The sequence below is a fragment of the Pleurodeles waltl genome, chromosome 9, assembly GCF_031143425.1.
Source record: "Pleurodeles waltl isolate 20211129_DDA chromosome 9, aPleWal1.hap1.20221129, whole genome shotgun sequence".
Taxonomy (NCBI): domain Eukaryota; kingdom Metazoa; phylum Chordata; class Amphibia; order Caudata; family Salamandridae; genus Pleurodeles; species Pleurodeles waltl.
The window spans coordinates 677,571,441-677,591,440 of NC_090448.1; the positions used below are offsets into that span (position 1 = coordinate 677,571,441).

The window sequence follows — 20,000 nt, forward strand, 5'->3', positions numbered from 1 at the left end:
CTACGCTGCTTCTCTATCCCTTTAAATGAATTGGCCCCCCTCCAAACCCTTCTTGGCACCAAGCTCGTCCAGACAATATGAGTACCTGCCCAACGTTCCTTGATCCTGCATAAATCTAACTTCATCACCTTCAACAAACCAATACCCGACAATGCGACCAAGTCATTTTCCCCTAAGTGTACAGCCAATAAATCTGGACAAACCCCCTGTTCCATCCTTTTCGCCAATACGTAGAGTACCTCACCCCATCTCATACCACTCTTACCTACCCAGCTAATCTTTATCCTTGCCCCATCTTGACCCACTTGCCTCCCAAAATGACGCAATGAAGCTTGCTTCTCTACCCAGCGAACAAATGAGTGTCCTACAATCCACACAGCGCACATCTTGTCAGGGCCCGACGCAACCTAAAAGAAAAAATATCTTAAGTAACATGCCTTGCAAATCATGTATACCAAAAAAACCCATAGAAAGAAAAAACGGAATAGAAACATAAAGGAGGATTAAAGGGGTATAAGTAAAGACAGGTAATAGCAGAAAGAGAAGAGATACACCTAGCTCAGGTCCCCATAAAAGGCATCCTACTACTTAAACGAGGGCACGTAACGCTGAAAGCATTGCCATCTCCACCTACCCAATTCCTTAATCGACTGATCTGATTTACCTTGTCTTCTCGCTTCTGTGGCAGCCCCGTTCCTAAATGAATGAGTACCGTAGCAATTGGGACCTAAACCCAACCTCTTAATAGACATCCTCAAAACAGCTAATAACTGTGAGGCTGACAAATGAGTACCATCCTGATGAACAAATACAAACCTTGAAGAGCGAGGCAACAGTGCTGCAAAAGAACTCCAACACCGCACTGGACAGTCGGCCGAGTGTTTAGCCTTTAATATAAACTCCTGACCCCTCCCCAACTGATCCCCTTTGGAAAAACGCAACCATATGCAAATACCTTCTGCTCCTACCTGAACATCCTCGTGTTTAATACCGTCTCTTCCCCCTCACACCCAAAAGCTCTGAAATACGAAATGCCCCATGAAAAAAAACCATGACATGAAGAGAGAAAACAAACAAACTTCCCAAGCAGAAAAACAAATGTCAACCATTATCCCCAACAATGCCCTCAGAAGGTGAGACGTGATGGGGCGCCTCCGATCCCACCTCACACCACCTGACCGAGCCCATTCTGCCAAAATCCTCCTACAAATCTCACCCTCCACAGGATCGTAACCCCAAAAATACTTACCCTAAAAAGAAACCCCAGATAACTTACCCGATATAATGACCGCCGCTAAACCAGCCTCAATCTGCTGCATAACAAAACGGAGAGCATCATCCTGTCTCCTAGAGATCACATCGAACCCACCCAACCTTCGTACCGCACCTGTATTCTGAAACTCCAACCAGGCCTGAAAATAAGTCCTCCTCGTCGATGGAGCTATAGACTGCTGAACTAGCTCCAACATCCTCAATCTCCTATTTCCCACAACTCCCCAGGTATGACCGTCTTCTGAACGTCTGCTCCCGGCGCTAGACCACAGAATCTCTGCCGCTGAAAATGAGATAGGGCATCAGCGATGTCATTATTAATGCCCGGCACATGTCGAGCCTTGGACAAAATATTGAATTTCAAACAATTCAGCAAGAAAATCCTCAATAATTTAAGTACCTTCTCATCCTTTGCCTTTTGGGAGTTAACCAAATGAACTACTGTCTGATTGTCCACATTGAAGATGACATTCCTATAGGCCAAAAACCGCCCCCAAACCGCCAAAACCACTACTAAAGGAAAAAATTCCCAAAATGCAATGCTAAATTGAGCTCGCTTCCAACTCGCGGGCCAGGCCTCTGCTGCCCAGTGATCATCCCAGAACAAACCAAAACCATGAGCACCGGACGCATCCGAAAATATCTGAATGTGCCAAAACCAATCCTCGTCCTCCACCAACATCGTCACACCATTAAAGTCCCACAGGAACCCAATCCACACCCGTAAATCATCCTTTGCACATGCCCGAAGGCGAATATGGTGATGTGGCAAAAAAGCACCCCGCATCTCGAAGCCTAGCCTGCGACAAAAGGCCCTGCCAGCCCTCACCACCTTACAAGCAAAATTCAGATGCCCAAGCAATTATTGGGCCTGACGCAACTCCAGCTTGGGTTTCCTCACAGACTCGTCCAACATGGAAATCAACTGGTGTACCTTGACCCTAGGCAACCTCACTTCCATTCTTTCAGAATCCAATTCAATGCCCAAGAATTTAAGGCATGTTGAAGGCCCTTCTGTCTTATCTCTGGCCAATGGAACACCAAAAAAGAGACATCAAACTCTCAAACTCTCGCAAAGCTCTACCACAATCTCCTGAATTGGCCCGTCCAACAAAGAAAAAATCGTCCAGATAATGAGTCACTAATCTGCCACCACCCTGAAATTGGAAACACCACTCCAAAAATGAACTAAACATCTCAAACAACGAACAGGAAACTGAACACCCTATCTGCAACATCAGATCAACATATATGGCCCCCTCAAACTGCATTCCCAATAAGGAAAAATCTTCTGGGTGGACCGGCAACAGTCTGAAAGCTGACTCGACGTCTGACTTTGCCATTTCTGCACCTTTCCCACACTTTCATACCAACTAAATAGCTTCATCAACCGATGCAAAATGCACCACCGAATCCTCCACTGCAATAAAATCATTGACTGAAGCACCCGCCGGCCATGACAGGTGATGAATCAGACGAAACTCCCCAACCTATTTTTTAGGGACAACGCCCAAAGGGGAAATAGTCAAATTTGGTAACGGCCAATCTAAAAAAGGCCCAGCAATCCTGCCCAATTCCAGTTCTTTTTTCAACGTAACCCTCACCACTTCAGGATGTTCTCTTGCGGACTTCAAATTAGTAGCCCATCTCCTCAACCTCGGGCCTTGATAACACAACCTAAAACCTTCTGAAAACCCGCTAAAAATAACTTTTGTATCCTCAAAATATGGATAAAACCGCACCCAATAGGCAACCACATCAAAGTTAATAGGCGTAGGGCCCTTTACCTGCCAATTGCTGCATGTGTCCTCTACCTCTGTCGTTACCTCTTGACGATGGCCCATGCCAAGCCCACTGCAGACCACCAAAGCATTGGTATGCTGGGTGTCCCCACCACAATTGGAGCAATCATGTCGAAATTTGCATTGTTGTCTATTACAAAGTCCGCTGTTGAAGGACCAGCACACACCATTAGCTTGAAATTGTCCTCTATGTCCAAAACCCACCCCAACTTGGGTGGGACGCCCCTGAAAGGGCTTATATTGAACCGGTAATCCACTTGCCGTATGCATTGTGGGCGCATTCCTTGCAGTCCGTAACCACTGCATCCATAACTCGTTATCAATTTCGCCCCACATCTTATTCGAGTCCTTGCTCTGAATTCCTCATCGTACCTAAACCATCCAAAACCACCGCAATCCATTTGAGCCCTCCGCACAACGTCCATATACTTTAACAAAGCCACACAAGAAACTTTATGTTTCTCGCTATAAACACTAGCGTAGATCAAAAAAGCTGACGTCCAATTCTCTGTCGTTGTTGGGACTCTAGGAATTACCATTCCTCTTCCTTTGACCCTTCTTTTGCCTGAACCTCCCTATGAAGCAATTTAAAAACATCAACAAACTCCCCTTTCCAAATTTTCTCTTTCAAATTCAGAGTGAGATGCGCCCCCAAAGGCATCAACACTCCCATATAAGGCAGCTTCTTGGACTTAATCCCAACCCCCCACTCCATCACCACCCATATCAACACCTGTGGCCGTCACACCACCCTCACCCGAATCAGACTTTTTTACTACCACATCACCATTACCCCCACTTACCTCCAACTTACCATCCACCTCCATGACCGAACTCACCTGAATAGATGCATCCACCTTACTCATCCTTTGCTCCCTTGAACCGCCCTTAACATTCAAAGCACCTGTCCGTCTCAAACCCCCCAAATTATCCTGCAACTCATTCACCCTCACAGAACCAACTAACCCATCCTCACCTCTTGGCAAGTTGCCAGCCAACATATCCCTGCGGTGAACCGTAGAATGGCCGCCCCGGACCACCCCAGGCACGTCTCCAGCCATCACAACCCGCTGCAGTGACCTCACTGGTTCTTCCATGTCGTCTTCATAATCAAGCAAGTCCTCATCCATAGATGTCCAACCAGCACCAGCGCCCTGGCTAGTGGATGGCTGTGCATCGTCGGAGTCAGTTAGTGGACCCCAAGGTCTAACTCCAGCTGTCTCCAGCGAGGTCGGGTAAACCGCTCCGGGTTTAACCTTCCCTTCAGGCCAGTGTTCTTAAGGCGCCCTGACCTTCACCGGCAGGCTCTGTTCACCAACCGGCCGCCCAGACTGCTGATGACTTGCCTGCACCCCATGTCCGCTCAAAGCATGGGATGTGTCACACCAAGAGGGTCCCTCACCACTATCTGCCTGCCAAAAATCCAGGCTAACATATGCCCCACCCATCGCACCATTACTACTCGCCTCACCACAAACTGTGCCTTTAAGTACAGCACCACTCTTATCAACTAATTCAATCTGTTCCCCCAACCTAAAAACAGCCTGATTACCTACCTACCAGGACTGCACCCTATGCACCAATGGACTAACCACCCTCGGAATCCACTGCATAAACCTGCCACCCTTCTGACTAAAGGAACCTACATTCCCTTTTTTACCTTAAACTAAAACACTATCTTGGCTTACCTGAGCATCCTCCTCCTCATCAGAAATAACCACTACCTCATCCTCAACATTAAAAACGGGTGCAGCCATCTTGACTGGCGTGCCCAACGTCCTCTCTTCTAAAGCCGGAAAAGGCTGAGAATCCACACTGTTCGCCGCCATATTGGAAGTGCCTCCTAAAGGCCTTTCCTCTAAAGCACTCAAATCGCGCTTGACGCCTCTTTCTAGAGGCGATCGAGCTTGTTTCGTTTTCCGGATCCGCGCATGCGCAAATCGGACCTGTGCCCCCATGCGCCCGCCCACCTTCACCGCAGGCACAAGGCCGGAGCCTCTGCCACCCGCCGTTACACGCCGCAGCAACGAGGAACCTTGCCGCCTGGGCGGGCTACTGGCCCCACACCCCCGCACGCTGCCCAAAGACTGTGGAGCCAGAACAGCGTCCCTGGCAACCTCCTCCATTTCAGGTGAGCGCGCAACCTTTCTACCAGTAGCGCTCTTAGACCTAAACTTTTTACATGTCTTTAGCGGTGATGCACACGCAGCTACAGCAGCTGATACTCCGTCAGCTGAAAGCCTTTTAGGCCTTCGTAAGCCCACCCAAGCCTCCTCAAGCACACCTTCCTTAATTAAATCCTCCCGCCCTTCATCCTGCAATACTTTAAGGGCTTTAACCACCTTACTCGGCTCCATAATACTACAGAATTTTAAACACCACTAACCAATATCAAAACTCCGCCCCAAAAACTTTATACCGCCTCAACTTGCCTCAAGACACGCCTCACTAATAACTCCTGACACGAAGACAAACGCCCACTGGGTGTGACAACAGCCAAAGAGGCCGCCACACCCAGCCCCTACCTATTATACTCCTGCCCTAAACACTTCCCTATCCGGATCCTCACCCAATCCCCCTTCGAGCGCGTGGAACAGTCCACAGCAGCCCGATAAGCCCGGGTGGAGACAGGGCAAGCCCTTCGCTCCCCCCAAGCCCCCATTGGCCTTCGGAGTAAGTGCTGGCTTGTGCACCCGAGGAACACTAGTGAGCGCGCTCGATCACGCTGGCTCCCAGCTCATGCTAGGGTAGACTGTGGAAGTGGCACATGGCGCTCACCACGTGCTCGGATGAGGGAGAAAGCACTTTCTCATGCGCTGGCGAAGCGCCTCACGGACGGCACTATGCAGCCCTTACCACACACTCCAGCACAGAAAGTAGCACTCCCCAGGTAGTCAAAGCTGAGCGCTCTCATTGCACTCCTATTAGAAAGGCAGGAAGACCTCCTCCCTTGCGTATCAGTATAAAATACAGCACTCCCCAGGTGCTATAGTTCCAGGACCAGGAGCAGCATGATCAGTTGGGGGGTGATCCTCTGCTGGCCCCTGGGAGAGCATTGGGGCCCCAAGAGAGCGTGAGGGCAGGCCAGCACAAGATGGTCCTGACAGCCCAGTAGCGGTCCTCTTGATGACCAAGCAGGGGGCAGGTCAGTACAACAAGCAGGTAACTCCTCAATGGCGGTCACTGCCCCTTCCAGCAGCATCCGGCTACAAGTCCACACAGTGTCTGCAAATGTGGGGGAATACCCCCTGTACTTATACTAATTTTGCACAGCCTCCACAAAAGGGGGAGAAGGGGTGCCAACCAGTACTAACCGTTTCCAGGAATGTCCTTTCTCTCCTCCAACACTGGCCCCAGACATCAGTTGGGGGTAAGTAAACAAGCCCTTTGTGTGAGGCCAGGGGATAGCCTTTACAAATGCAGGTTTGCCCGCCTCTCCTCCTCCCAGCCCAGGAAGACCATTCAGTATGCAAATATGACTCTCCACCCTCCCTGTGTACAGGCTGTCTGAAAAGTATGCACAGAGCCCAGCTGTCACTCTGCCCCAGACATGGATTGGACTCCAGCTGCAAATCACCAGATTCATACGCATAGAGAAATGCCCACTTTCTAAAAGTGCCATCTCTAGAATGGTGATAAAACTTCACCTACTCCAGTAAGCAGCATTTTTCACTACTGTTACAACAACACCAAACATGCCCGCGCCACCCCTCAGATTAAACAATACCACTTAAACATATGTTAGGGCATTTCCAATGCAATCCTCACAGTAGTGAGAAACAAGTTAGGCTGTTTGTCACTACCAGGACATGTAGTACATAAACACATATGTCCTACCTTTTGCATACACAGCACCCTGCCTATAGGGCTAGCTTAGGGGTTACTTATATGAAGCAAAAAGGGATTTCCAGGCCCAGCAAGTAAAGTTAGATGCCAGGTCCCTGTGGCAGTAAACTGTGCATGCAGGCTCTGTGGTAGCAGGCCTGAGACAGGTTTGAAAGGCTACTTCTGGGGGTGCACTGCAGGCCTACTAGTAGCATTTTAATTTACAGGCCCTGAGTATAGGGATACCACTGTAGAAGGGACTTACAGGTAAATTAAATATGCCAATCAGGTGTAAGCCAATCATACCAAGTTTAGAAGGCAGAGCACATGCACTTTAGTACTGATCAGCAGTGGCAAAGTGTTCAGAGTCCTAACGTCAACAAATAGGGGTCAGAAAAAATAGGAGGAGGAAGGCAAACAGGCTACCTCCTTGGCTCAAAGTAGCGCATTGTGCTACTTTATGTTACCCTTGGGATTACTGTCCAACGCAATTCAGGATTTTCACTGGAAAGTAAGGCCCAAAACAACCTTTTGCACCAAGTTTCCTTCACTTTTGTGTTGCAGATAAGGCACAACTTGTTAGTACATCCATCCATGAGCATAATACAATGTTTGGGGTTTCAAACAAAAAACATATATTGCTGACCACTTAAAACCTTTTTAGTAATATTAGAAGAGCAAAAGATTGACAAAAAAACGCAATAAGGTTCTAAACCTATGCCTTTCAGTTTGCATACAGCACTTTAATGCCAGTTCTTAGCTCAGTGTGCTAAATCAGTTGGCTTGTTACTAGTGAACTCCAAGTAAGAAAACGATCCCTGTGATAAAAGCAATAACCTACTCACTTATCTCTATGAAATAATAATCTGTGATCTACATATCACACGTTGTGATTTACAGCAGGAACATTAACCATCTATGCTACCATATCATGAGACAAACCGGTGATTAAACAATCACAGATTTCTCCCTGATGTGCAATACCTACCTGAGTAGTCATGCCATTGTAGATATCCCCTGAAAAAGGCAGTGGGCACAAACATCTCTGCACCCTGGTCTTACCTCTGTTCAGCCTGTCTTGCAGAGGGTGCACCCTTGAGTGGGCACTGGTCGCTCACCCTAAAGCCAGCACTTGTTTTGTTGCAGCAGTAACAGTGACTGATCTGATCACATTGATCTGTTTAATTTAAGAAATTAGGGGGTCATTCTAAGTCCGGCGGGCGGCGGAGGCCGCCCGCCAGACTTCCCCCACCAAAATACCGCTCCGCGGTCGAAAGACCGCTGAGGGTATTTTGGGATTTGCCCTGGGCTGGCGGGCGACCGCCAAAAGGCCGCCCGCCAGCCCAGGGCAAATCAACCTTCCCACGAGGACCCGGCTCAGAATTGAGCCGGCGTAGTGGGAAGGTGCGAGGGGTGCAGTGGCACCCGTCGCGTATTTCAGTGTCTGCAAAGCAGACACTGAAATACAAAGTGGGGCCCTCTTACGGGGGCCCCTGCAGTGCCCATGCCATTGGCATGGGCACTGCAGGGGCCCCCAGGGGCCCCGCGGCACCCCCTACCGCCATCCTGTTCCTGGCGGGAGACCCGCCAGGAACAGGATGGCGGTAGGGGGTGTCAGAATCCCCATGGCGGCGGAGCGCGCTCCGCCGCCATGGAGGATTCTGTAGGGCAGCGGAAAACCGGCGGGAGACCGCCGGTTTTCCTAGTCTGACCGCGGCTGAACCGCCGTGGTCAGAATGCCCTGCGGGGCACCGCCGGTCTGTCGGCGGTGCTCCCGCCGACCCTGGCCCCGGCGGTCTGAGACCGCCGGGGTCAGAATGACCCCCTTTGTCTATATATAAAATATCAACTGATTTGCAAACTTCACATTCACCAAAAATCTGTTTTTTAGTGCCATTAATAGATGGCTTTGACCACCTTAAATAGCCCAAATAATATCTTTAACTATTGAACAACAAGTAATGACATTTTCCCACTAAATGCTAAGATGCAGCATTTGCTAAGCTCCAGTGCTTAATTTGTAAATAAAAATGCTCTGGTGCCCACAGCCCTCTTCTGAAACACACAGCTGCTGCATTTAAATGTTCAAGTACAAAATACTGAGGCAGCGTAATCCTGAATCCATCTCGGGCATCTTTATAGAATTTAAAGCCACTCACTGCACCTTCAGCTCACTCTTGCAGCTTTCTGTTTTCTCCCTTTGTGACTTTTTTAGTTTTTCTCTTCCTCTGTCTTTCCTCGTCTGTCTTGCACCCGTCGCCTCTGGCCTGAGTTGAAGTGGGCCACAGGTGCCAGTAAGGTTCCCCAGCCCTTCAGAGTCCAAGTCCATTGTGGTTTCACCCCTCCTGGACTCCCTGATGAAACCTGCAGCCTCTGCATGCAGCCACCCTCTACCATGACCGCTCCAGTAAAGAAAACACGACACCTGAAGACACCTTGGATTTGGCGCCCCTGAGCCATGGAGAAGAGGACCAAAGGTGCTTACCTGTGCCTGAGCATTGTGAGACCTGAGCCCCGCTGGTGGTTCAGACCGACTGGCTTCCCGACCAGAAGCCTGCAGCCTCTTTTCACATTGAACGATCTCCATTGAAATGCATTAGGCACCCAATGCTGTTTTGCACCCGGACGCACCCGTGCCGCCGGTGCTGTTCTGCTGGTGCTGCCTTGGACCTTGGCCATTAATCATCTTAACTCATGGAGATTGGTCTTGTAAGTAGCTGTTCTCTACCTGTTTGAAGAACTTGTTTTTGCTTCCATCAGATAACATTGCAGAACTCAGAAATTGCACAAAGTGCTCACTTTTTTAAGTGAAAAAGAATTTATATGTAAAAACGTACATACCTGAACATTTTTTCTCTGATGCCTAAACATATCTAAAGATACTTCCTATCTTTATAAACTGATATTGATCTCCTTCTTGAGTCGTGCGTTTCATTTATTGGCTGTTTTGTGTATTTCTGGATGTCTTCCACTCCTCTGTGTTAAGCGTGAGGCTGCTCGACCACACTGCTCCAAATAGAGCACTTTGGGATTGCATAGCAAGCCCCTGTCCACTCACTGGGGAACCCCTGGACTCTTTACACGGTTATTGACATACCACATAAAGAGCTAGCTTCCTACATTGGAGGTGTCGTGGTTGGGATACAAACCTTGACATCTACTGTACCACTTGATTGATAAGTAATTCCACAGTAGAATCCAAAAATTGTCTTTAGATATAAACATTTTTTTTCAATTTTTCAACTTTTTTCTAAATTGTTTTAAAATAGTTGGAGGGCCTTGGTTACTTCCCTTTTCAAAACTGTTTAGAATTTAAAATAGTAAAGTAAGTTAGGTATTTTAGAAAAGTACTTAGCAATTTTTGTAAGTTCCTTAAAAAGTTCCCAACTACTTTAAAAACCATGCCCTGAGCAAGGGCCTTCCCAGGAAGTCAATCTGGCACCCTATCAGCCCCTTAAAGTGCCCCAACTTAAGAAGCTCTATAAAGCATGGAAACTTGCTGTGGGACCTAAACCTGCAAAGGCTCATCTGCAGTAGTTGCAAAACAGAAAACAGCAAGACCTTGACAAGTAGAAATACCCCCACTGGGGAAGAAGATGATAACCCGGAGGTGAATGAGGTCGACAATGACTCGATCTCTACCCTCGACAATACCTCCACTGAGAACACTTCTAATAGTGTCTCAGAAGAACTAGATATTGAAGATGCAGATCTACAGAAGCTAGCAAAGAGGTAGCATTAGAGGATAAACTCTTGGCTATAGAAAAATAAAGAGCTGAGATGGGCTAGGACCCGTCTCTTGTGGCAGCAAACTTATAAATAGGACAGACATGTTTGACGCTAAACTCACAAAAGGGATTGTCCCAAAATACTCACAGTGTGATGATATCACCAAATGGTTTACAGCCTTTGAGAGGTCATGTAAAATGAGACAACTCAACAAAAAGTATTGTAGCTCTCTTCCTATGAGAGCTGTTCTTAGGGAAGTGTTTGCGAATAGGCTCCTCACACTGAATGAGGCAGATGCTGAGTCCTATGATCTTATGAAGGGCATTCTGATTGAGGGCTTTGGACTCACCACTGAAGATTACAGGGTCAGGTTCAGGCAGACTTAAAAGACCCAGAGTCAGACCTGGGTAGTTTTTTTAGACTTCTCTGTGAAAACACTAAGGCCCGTATTTATACTTTTTTTTGTGCCGCATTTGCGCCGCTTTTTGACGCAAAACGGCGCAAACCTACAAAATACAATGGCATTTTGCAAGTTTGCGCCGTTTTTGCGTAAAAAAACAACGCAAATGCGGCGCAAAAAAAAGTATAAATACGGGCCTAGGTACAATGTGCATGATTATGATGGGCTTTATAATTTAATTATGAAAGAACATCTGTTAAGTAATTGTGTTGAAAAGAGGTTACATCTGTACCTGGTCGACCTAGGTCCACTTTTTCCTCAAGAGTTGGGGAAGAAGGCAGACCACTGGTTCAAAACAAGGGTGACCAAAACTACCACTGGTGGGGGTGACCAAAAGAAAGAGGCCAAAAAGACCTCATAGGGAGAGATGGTGATCAGGCAAAAGATAAAAACAAAGAGTCTTCTAAAGGCCCCCAAAAAGCTGCTCAGGAGGGTGGCCCCCAAGACTCATCCCACTCCAAGGGTGGGTGCAAGAGTAAGAACTGGGGTCCCAAAAAGGCTTGGTGTCATGACTGCAAAGCTCATGGACGCCGAACTAGAGAGCCTAACTGTCCCAACAACAAGAATGACTCCAGTGCACCTGCACTAAATGCAATGATAAGTCTCCAGATGGGTTTCCAGGTGAGCCCTGCCCATGTCAGTGAGCCCACTGAGGTGACTTTAGTTTCAGAGGGACGGTGGATGTAGCTGCCCTAATCATCTGACCCAGTAATCTGGAGAGATTCAGACAACAGCCACATATCAATGGGGTTAGAGTTGAAGCACTGAGAGAGACTGTTGCTAGTGTCTCTATGGTGACTGAGCAACTGGTGTCCTCAGATCACTACTTGACTGGTGAGACATATACAGTCCTCAACACTAATAATCAGGCTAAGGTACATCCCATGACGATGGTGTCCTTAGAATGGGGAGGGGTTACTGGCCAGAAGAAGGTAGTGGTACCTCCTGCAACTTCTGTACAATTTCTGCTAGGTATCGATCTGATGTCCTCAGCATGGGCTGAGGTTGAACGAAAGACCCATGCAGCTATGCTGGGTATAGCTGAATGTGTGTGTGTGGAAACCAGAGCACAGTGCAGATCCCATTATGAACAAGTAGAGTTAGAGCCTGGGATCGTGGCCCGACCTACCAAAAAAAGGTCAAAAAGACTGGAAAACCAGCTTCCAAACAGATACCAAATCTGGTCCCCTCTCTTTGGGGAGAAGACCTGCCAATCCCAGAGGAAACTGAGCCCCAGGAGCTTCGGCGTTACCAGGCAGAGCTCTTAGGTCCAGGGGGACCCTCTAGGGAAGGTCTGTGCCAAGGGCAGAGGACCTATCCCACACTTGAAAGCCTGAAATGGCAAGATGCTGATCAGGAAAAGGGAGATGTCAGTGGCTCCCACAAGACCTATTGGGAGGAGGGACTCCTTTACACTGAGGCTACAGACCCCTAACCTGGTGCTACTAGGAGATTGGTAGTGCCTCAGCTGCATAAGGAATGTCTCCTCACATTGGCCCAAGACATCCCCCAACCTGGTCATCTTGACTAGGCTAAAACATGGAGTGGTTGGTAAACCACTTCTACTGGTCAGGTGTGTCCCAGGAGGTGAAGGACTTTTGTAACTCCTGTGCCACCTGTCAACCCAGTGGCAAGACAGGTTGTGACCCAAAGGCCCCCTTAATTCCACTCCCAGTGGTTGGGGTTACCTTTGAAAGGGTAGTGATTGACATTGTCAGTCCGCTTGCCCAACAAACTGCATCAGGAAACAGATTTCTACTGGTAGTAGTGAATCATGCAACCAGGTATTCTGAAGTGGTTCCCCTGATGACTACTACTGCTCCTGTAGTAGCTAGTGTCCTCATTGGTATCTTTACCAGAGTGGGCTTTCCAAAGGAGATGGTGTCATACAGAGTTACACACTTCATGTCTAGTTACCCAAAACACATGTGGGCTGAATGTGAAGTGACTTATAAGTTCATTACTCCAGTATCAGCCACAGTCCATTGGCCTTGTTGAAAGATTCAACAAGACATTAAAAAGCATTGTTTAGTGGACTCCCTGGAAAAACTCAGGAGATTGGATGTCCTCCTGCCATGCCTGCTGTTTGCTTACCAAGTAGTGCCACAGAAGAGAGAAGGGGTTTACCTCTTTGAACTTCTGTTTGGTCATCCTGTGAGGGGACCATTGTGTCTAATAAAGGAAGGAAGGGAGAAGCCTATCCAAGAAATTAAAGAAGACATTGTGGACTGTGTGCTTGGCGTTCGCTCCAGAATGGTTGAGTACATGGAGAAAGGATCCAAAAACCTTGAGGCCGTCCAAGAGCTCCAGAAGGTCTGATATGGCCAAAAGGCTGCACTAGTGGAGTACCAACCAGGGCAGAATGTGTGGGTTTTGAAGTCTGTGGCTCCTAGGGCTTTCCAGGGCAAATGGAGTGGGCCTAGAAAACAAAGAGGACGTCACCTTTCTGGTGGACAATGGCTCTTGCAGGAACCCCAAGAGGGTCATCCATATCAATCACCTTAAACCCTATCATTACCAGGCTGAGATGACCGTGCTCATGCTCACTGATGAGAGACAAGAAGCCAAGAGTGAACCTCCCCCTGACTCCTTTCCAACAACTCTAAAGATGGATCAGTTGAAGGAGTGGTCTTTTCAGAAACCCTCACTGACCAACAGCAGGCTGATTACAGGCATGTCCTGCATCAGTATGCTGAGCTTTTCTCTTTGGCCATGGTTAAACCCACTGGTATACACATGATGTGGACACTGGTGACAGCCTGCCTATCAACAATAATATCTACAGGCAGTCTGATCATCTCAAGGGGAGTATCAAAGCTGAAGTAAGCAAGATGCTGGAATTGGGGGTCATTGAACACTCTGAGAGCCCCCGAGCCAGCCAAGTTGTCTTAGTCCCCAAACCTCACACCATGGGTGGAAAGAAAGAGTGGAGGTTTTGTGTGGATTATATGGGAGTCAATGCTGTAACCAAAACTGATGCACACCCAATTCCTAGAGCTGATGAATTAATTTGCAGGTTAGGTCAGCCATTTATCTCAGTACTTTTGATCTCACATCAGGTTACTGGCAGATAAGTCTGACCCCTGGAGCAAAAGAAAAATCTGCATTCTCGACCCCAGATGGGCATTATCAGTTTACTGTTATGCCTTTTGGACTAAAGAATGCCCCTGCCACATTCCAAAGGTTGGGGAATAATGTCCTGGCTGGGTTGGAAGACTTTAGTGCAGCATATCTCGATGATGTTGCAGTCTTTAGCTCTATCTGGCAGGATCACCTGATCCACCTTGGAAAGGTCCTGGAGGCTCTGAAGAGTGCAGGCCTCATTCTCAAGGTAAGCAAGTGCCAGGACACGGTTGCATGCTTGGGTCACCTTTTAGGTAAAGGCCAGGTTCAACCACTAAAATCGATGGTCCAGACAATTCTGGACTAGGAAGTGCCAACCGTGCAGACCCAAGTCAGGGCATTCCTTGGCTTGACTGGGTACTACTGAAGGTTTGTGAAGGGGTGTGGTACCATTGTAGCACCCTCACAGAACTGAGCTCCAAACAGATGCCAAAGAAAGTGAACTAGACAATGAGCTGTCAAAAGGCTTTTGACACTGATGGACACAATGTGCTCAGCACCCATTCTGAAAGCTCCAGATTATACAAAACAGTTCTGAGTGCAGACAGATGTCTCTGAACATGGGATAGGAGCAGTCCTATCCCAAATCAATGATGATGGCCATGACCAACTTGTTGCTTTCATTAGCAAGAGGTTACTCCCCAGAGAGCAGTGTTGGAGAGCCATTGAGAGGGAAGTGTTTGCTGTGGTCTAGTCCCTGGAGAAGCTGAGGCCATACTTATTTGGCTCTCACTTCATTGTTCAAACTGACCACAGGATTCTCATATGGCTAATGCAAATGAAAGGTGAAAACCCCAAACTGTTACGGTGGTCCATCTCCCTACAGCAAATGGACTTTACCGTGGAACACTAACCTTGGACTGACCATGCCAATGTAGATGGCCTTTCCAGGTTTTTCCACTTAGAAGATGAAGACTCTCTTGGGAAAGGTCAGTTTCAACCTCTTTTGGGAAGGGGTCATGTAGGAAAGTGCCAATTCTGACAAGGTTACGCCCACTTTTTGCCTAGTACCTGATGTGATTTTGACTGAAAGTGCACTTGGTTCCTGCCAACCAGGTCTCCTGTGTCAGATCTCATTCCTAAAACTGTACAATTGTTTCCCCAATTGGCAAACCCTTTAGCACCCTCTGTGAGTCCCCAGCAAATGGTTACCCTGGTACCTAGGGCCTGTCATACTAAAGAGGGTCCCTAAGAGCTGCAGCACAAATTGTGCCACCCTAAGGGACCTCTCACCTAGTACATGACAGGCTGCAATTGCAGGCTGTGTGTCTTGGTGCTGATAAAAGTGAAAACACGACATGGGACACATCCTGTGTGCCATGTGTCTTAACACTGCATGCAATATATGTAAGTCTCCCCTACAGCAGGCCTTATAGCCCTGAGGCAGAATGCAATATATTACATGTGAGGACATATCTGCAAGAGCAGATATGCCCCTACTATGTCCTTGTTTTCCTAGACATAGTAAGTGGGCAGGGAAGCCATTTTAAATGCATGTGCTGGACACTGGTCAGCGCAAGTTCCCCAGCTACATGATGGCTTCATTGAAGATAGGGATGTTTGGTATCAAACATCTCGTATTGATAAACCAACACTGATGCAATTGATGGAGTTATGAATACATGCACCCAAAGGACACCCTAGAGGTGCCCTCTCAAAACCTACCAGCCTCTGATTGTGCTTGCTGACTAGTTTGAGGAAGCCTGCTACCACCATACAGGTGTCTGACCTCCTCCCATCCTCGCCATGCTCCGGTATCTGATCAGTAATTTTACTGCAGATGTTACAGTGTCTTTATCAATGATGTTTCAAAGATGTAATGAGTGCTGTAATTTGTTGGGTAATTAGCAGTGCATGGCAAGGGAGCGAGTTGTAGTTACCTTAGGGCATGAGTTATAGTTACTTGAGATAACTCTAACTATAACAGGTGAATTTCTTTGGTTTTGTATGAGTAAATTCAGAACCTAACTATAACATCCCTCTAACCTTTGTTTTTTCAGTGAATTTCTAAGGTATTTTAAATTCTATTTCCTAACTATACCGTCCCGCTAACCTTTTTTTTTTGTGTGAATTTCTAAGGTTTTTTAATTCTATTTCCCAACTATAACATCCCTGTAACCGTTGTTTTTTTCAGTGAATTTCTATGTTTTTTAACGTATAATAATTTTCATAACTGTACGTTAATCCAACCAGTGCCGTGCACCTCCTTTGGCCCTGCCCGGCAGCGGTTGGCCACAGGGCCAGTGGCCAGGCCCTGATGCCAACCCACTATAAGCACCCATCCTTTCACTGTGCACGGCCTTCGTCGTGCGCAGCAGGGGTTACCCACAAAGCCTGACCTGTATCCAGTCCCTGCTGCCAACTCCCTTAAACACCCAACCCTACTCTGGATATGTCTCTTTGGCCGTGCGCTGTGGGAGTTGGCCGCAGCCTGTCTCTCTGGGTGTGAGAATAGTTGTAAGAGGGTGTATCTGGGGCTGAGAGTGGCTGTGAGAGTCTGTCTGGATGTGCAAGTGAGGTAATCAGTGTCTTAGTTGGTGCGTCAGTGTCTGTGCAGGTCTGTGAATGGGTGCATGAGTGTCTCAGTGGGTCTGTGAGTGGGTGCATAAGGGTCTGAGTGGAGAAAGAGATTAACAGAGAGAAAGAGAGTGAGAGGGAATTAGATAGTTTTTTAGGCTTTGATAGTTGATATACTTAGAATGAGATATGTATGCCCAAATTGAAAAAAGAAATGTATTTGTTAATTTAAAACAGTACGATCACCCTTTAGTATGAACCTTAAACATTTGCAGTTGAAAATAAGTTAAGGGAAGGAAATGAAATGAAATGACTAAGGAAACACCAGGAGTCGAACCTCAGCTCTCAGTGGAAAGATCTGTGATCCACACCATTAGGCCAAAGCCTTTTAAAAAAAAAATATATATATTCTTGTCCTTTATGGGCTAGATGGGACTGCGGTCCATGTTCTTTTTTTATTACTATTATTTTTGGCCCTTTACGGGCTATCTGGGTGTAACCGTATTGGCGCGTAGTAATCACACAGGAACCGGTCGTTCTATGTATAAGGTGTTTATTTGAGATATTGTGGGTTAGAGTCAGGGTAGTTGTTGGTCTTTCTTCTTTTGTGTTTCTTTCTTCTGGCTTGTTTTGGTATGTTTAGGTATCGGATTATGCTCTTCACACTTCTCCTTTGTCTCCTCATCTCACAGGTTCCCCGGGAAGCGTATGTGGAGAGGAACAGAGGTAAGTGCTTTATTTAAGATACTCTGGGGTTTTGTTTTTTGTCTTTTCTGTCTCCTTTCTTGTCTTTCCTTCTTTTGGTTCCTCTCCACTTTTGGTATCTTTTCTTCTTTGTATTCATGTTCTATAACTCTATTCTATCTCCTTCGACTGGGATTCTTCCTAGATCTATCCTTTTCCCTTTTCTTCCTTTATAAAGAATTGTACCAATCTAGTATTCTCCTATTAGCCTACTTGGCTGGTTATTTTCTGTGCGCGGTGCCTTGGTGCTGCCTCTATGTTTTGGGCTCGATGTTTTAGTGATTTCATGCGATAGTGCTCTCCCACCCCTGTTCCCCTTCGTTCCTTTAGCCTTCCTTGTCCTTTCTCTTTCTTCCCCCCCCTTCTCTCCGCCCTCCCGCTCCCTCAGGGCAGGGCCCTCACGCAGCTGGAACTGCCACGCTTCTCCGGAAGCGTGGCGGGGTGCAGCGTTCCGTCTTCCCGGATTCGTGCTGGTAGGGGTCCCATCTGGGGTGTCCGCTCCCGTCGCTTGGATGAACACCGCTCTTCCGTCTCCAGGAGCCTCTCGCTTCTCCAAACTTCTTTGTCCTCCTCCTCGTTGTCTTCTCCTCCAACTCCGGTTCCGCCTCCGCCTCCGACTTTCTTTCCGTCTCCTCCGACCTCTTCTTGTTCTTCTACTGGGTCTTTTGACCTCCCGGCTTCCTGCGTCGAAGGTCCCTTCAGCCAATCACGGGAAGGGAAGCCGGGGAGGTCCGGAACAGTACAGGCAGCGCCAGCACCAGTCAGTTCTATGTGCGGGCGATCCATAGCTAGCCCGTTACACTGGGACTACAGGGGGAGTCTCAAGGCTTCCCATGCAGTCCCATTACTCCAGCAAGCAGGCACCTGCTTTTAACAGCAGCTCCCTGGTTGCTAGAGCAATGTTTTCATTTGTTTTCCATGCACTCATATTTCCGTGCAGGGAAAACAGATGAAAACTCTGCTTTCTGACAGCGGGTCCTGTTTGACAGGTCCCGCTGTCAGAAAGCAGAGTTATGTTTACTGTGACTTGGCTGAAGCTGTGCCCCCCCCATCTGTTAATATATCACCCCAGGGAGGTGGTGGTCCCTGGGGCTGTGGGGAAGGCCAATAGGCCTCCCCCCACATAATAAATGCATTTTTCCCCGGGGAGGTGGTGGTCCCCGGTGTGTGGTGGGTCGCGCGCCACCCACATTTTAATTTTAACAATACCCCAGGGAAGTAGTGATCCCCCATACATATGTTAAGATGTCACCCCGAGAGGTGGTGGTCTCCGGAGCTATGGAAGAGGCCATCTGGCCTCCCCCACGTAACAAATCCATTTTGCCGTGAGGAGGTGGTGGTCCCCAGGGTGCAGGGGGCCGCATGGCCCGTGCACACATTTTTCTGAATGCTGGTGGTGGTCACCGGGGCTGCGGGGGGGGCTGCGAGCCTCGCCCCGCATTCAATTTAGCAATGCCCCTGGGAGGTGATGCTCCCTGGGCCACACGCCCCCCTCCTGCACATAAGTTAATATATTGTCCTTGTGGAGGTGGTGGTCCCCGAGGCTGTGGGGCAGGCCATTGGGCCTCTACCACATAATAAAAGCATTTTGGTACCTGGGGCACAGACAGGCCCCCACACAAAATTTAGCAAATGCCCTGGGGAGGTGGTGGTTCTCAGGCTGTGGCACAGGAGGCCCCCCCATTTTAAAAAAAAAGCAATCTCCTCAGGACCTGGCCCACCCGGGGGTTATTAAAAAACAAGCACACAAGCCTGCGCTTGTTTTTTTATTTTTTTTTATTAACTGCAAATTCGCAATGTCGCGATTTCTCGTAAAATTTCTTTTTACACCAAATAAGCATAAGTACATTTTGCGTACCGAAAGCTATCTTTATACAAAATTTGGTGTAATTCCGTTCAGCGGTACAGGCTGTAGTTGTGTCTCATTCCTATGGGAAACACAACTTTTTTGGCTCCCTCCTTTTTCTCTGCCCCTTCTTGTCGTCTCACCCCAAAACTTTCCGGGTAGAACAAGAATCCCCAGGACACTTTTTGGAAAATTTTGTGAAGATTTGTCAAACAGTGCCAAAGATATAGGCAAGTCAAAAACTGAAAAAAACAAAGTTTACAGGGACGTTATAATGTAGAAATTCACCAGTTAGAGTTACCCCAAGTAACTATAACTCATGCCCTAAGGTAACTATAACTTGCGCCTCCGCCAGGCAGTTTTTTCATCAAACATTTTACTGCAAATATTACGTTGATATTATCAATGATGTTATCAAAGATTTCATGAGTGCCATAATTTGTGGGTAACTTAGCAGTGCATGGTGAGGGCTCCATATGAGCACCCAACCTTGCACTGTGCATGGCCTTCACTCATGCGCAGCAAAGATTGTCCACAAGACCTGGCCTGCCGCCATACTCTGCAGCCAACCCCCCCAGCCACCCAACCCCATGCTGTGCACGCTCTTTGGCCGTGCGCGACAGAAGTTGGCTGTTGCCTCTCTGGGTGTGAGAATAGGTGTGAGAGGGTTATCTGGGGGTGA

The 20,000-nt window shown here is 47.8% G+C and overlaps 1 long non-coding RNA gene across 1 annotated transcript in view; it reads left to right on the forward strand.

Moving 5' to 3' along the window:
• Window positions 1-20,000, forward strand: part of LOC138259849 (uncharacterized) — an 80,031-nt gene that overhangs the window by 18,986 nt on the left and 41,045 nt on the right. The window contains exon 2 of the long non-coding RNA XR_011198766.1: window positions 17,421-17,454. This is a non-coding gene — a long non-coding RNA (uncharacterized lncRNA). The remainder of the gene's footprint in view (window positions 1-17,420; window positions 17,455-20,000) is intronic.